Source organism: Penaeus monodon, chromosome 10 (genome assembly GCF_015228065.2).
Source record: "Penaeus monodon isolate SGIC_2016 chromosome 10, NSTDA_Pmon_1, whole genome shotgun sequence".
Taxonomy (NCBI): Eukaryota; Metazoa; Arthropoda; class Malacostraca; order Decapoda; family Penaeidae; genus Penaeus; species Penaeus monodon.
Window position 1 is genome coordinate 27,329,788 of NC_051395.1, and position 2,500 is coordinate 27,332,287.

A 2,500-nucleotide genomic window follows, 5' to 3' on the forward strand; every position below is an offset into this window, starting at 1 on the left:
AGAGAGAGAGAGAGAGAGAGAGAGAGAGAGAGAGAGAGAGAGATATAATTTGAGAGAGGATAAAGAAAGAAAAGAGAAAAGAGGAAAAGAGAAGAGAACAGAAGAGAAGAGAGATAGAGAGAGAGAGAGAGAGGAGAGAGAGAGAAGGGGAGAGAGAAGAAAGAGAGAGAAGAGAGAGAGAAAAAAAGAAAGAGAGGGAAAAAAAGAGAGAGAAAAGAGAGAGAAAGAGGGAGAGAGAGAGAGAGAGAGAGAGCGAAATTTGGGGAGAGAGGGTACGGAAATGAGAGAAGGAGGAAGGGGAAGAGCCAAAATTTATTAAAAAAAAAAAAAAAAAAAAAAAAAAAAAAGTTTCTGAAAGAAACCCCAGCATTATGTTAAGGACGGGCTTTTTCCCAGGGGTGAATTGATTTTAGAGCGGGTGAAAATGTAGGGGCCTCAGGGTAGGGATAGGGAAAAGGGGGTGAGGTCGTATTGTGAAACGTACAATTTACTGGCCTTCCCGGCAACCGATATGACGTTTTGGGCATGGGGGAAATTTTGGGGATGGGGACTTGCCGGTTATAGTTTATGTCATATTAAGTTTTATCTCTCTTTCTCTGTTTTTTTTTAAAAACCACACCCACACACACAACACCACACACACCACACACACACACAAAACCAACACACCCAAAAAAAAACAAATATATATAATAATAATATATATATATATATATATATATATATATTATTTTATATATAATATATAAAAATATATATATATATTTTATATTAAAAATTATTATTATTATTATTGTTAATAAGAAGTTCTTAAAAAAATTATATTATTATTAGTTAATAAAAATAATTAAAAATATATATATATATATACATTATATTATATAAAATAATTTTATTTATAAATATATATATATATATTTTATATAAATATATTATATATTATATATATTTAATTTATTAATAATTTATTATTATATATTATATAAAATTTATTATATAATTATTATTATTATATATATTTTTTTAAAAAAATTTTATATTAAAAAATTTAAATTTAAAAATTTTAAGTCAAGGCCGCGGTGGCCTGGGGAGTCACTGTCCACGCAAAATGGCAAGGGCAGTCAGGCCGGCCGGCCCTTAAGGAATTACCTAAGCCACCCCCTGGGGGGAAAAGGCCCAACAGTCTTTCCCAACCCGGGAAAAAAATGAAAAGTTACCAAAAGTAACAGACCCCGTTTAAAGGAAAAAGGGGGGGTAAAATATAAAAAAAAAAAAAATAAATTAAAAATATGGGGAACCCTTTTAAATAAATATTTTTAAAAAAAAAAATATATATAATATATATATATAAAAATATATATATATATATATATATTATATACATATATATATATACATATATATATATATTATATATATATATATTAATATATATATATATATATATATATATATATATATATTATATATATATATATAATTTTATTCCTCTCGTCCACGAACTTACTATTTTATTAACTAGATAGATAGATAGATAGATAGATAGATATATACTGTGTGTGTGTGTGTGTGTGTGTGTGTGTGTGTGTGTGTGTGTGTGTGTGTGTGTGTGTGTGTGTGTGTGTGTGTGTGTGTGTGTATGTGTGTGTGTGTTCGTGTGTGTGTGTATGTCTATATATATATATATATGAATATACATATAACTGTATACATATGTAAATAGATAGATAAATATATATATATATATATATATATATATATATATATATATATATATATATATATATATTATATATATATATAGATATATATATAGATAGATATATATAGATATATGTATTTTTTTAAAAGTCTTTTTCAATAGCTTTCTTTCCTTTTATCCTCTTTTATCTCTCTCATCCCTAATTTTCATATCTAATTTTCTTTTCTCTCGTTTCTCTTCCTGCTCTTCTTCGTCCTCTTTCTCTCTCACCCACGGCCTTTCCATCTTATATTCTCTTCTTATTCTCCCTTCTTTAGCTACCGCTGCCACGACCTCCCTATCTTATATTTTCTTCTTTTTATCCTCTTCTATCTATATCATGAACGACTCTTATAAGATATATTTTCCCCCTGTTTTATCCTTCGCTTCCATGACCTTCCTACGTTATACTTTCTTCTTTTTTTCTCCTGCTTTATCTTTTTCTTCCATGTACTTGACAATCACATAACTCAAGAGGGAGGTGAAGGGAGCGGTGCTGATACTCGAGAGATAAACAAACATTGTTATTCTGCTCTCCTCTGCACACAAGGCAAGAACGTAACAAGCAAATAGACAATAATCTTTATCAACGGTTAAATCCTAAATGCTAAATGTTCAGGGCAGATATAGCGTGTTCCTTTCCGTTTAACGAAAGAGAGAGAGAGAGAGAGAAAATAAAAGTTTATTGTGGAGGGGGTTTCTGCAATTTTTGTTGATGATGATAATGATAACAGCAGCAAGATAATTAGAAATAACAAC

The 2,500-nt window shown here is 29.3% G+C and overlaps 1 protein-coding gene across 1 annotated transcript in view; it reads right to left on the reverse strand.

The window, feature by feature from the left end:
- Positions 1-2,500, reverse strand: part of LOC119577987 (zwei Ig domain protein zig-8-like) — a gene marked incomplete in the record, with an annotated part of 111,398 nt that overhangs the window by 3,639 nt on the left and 105,259 nt on the right.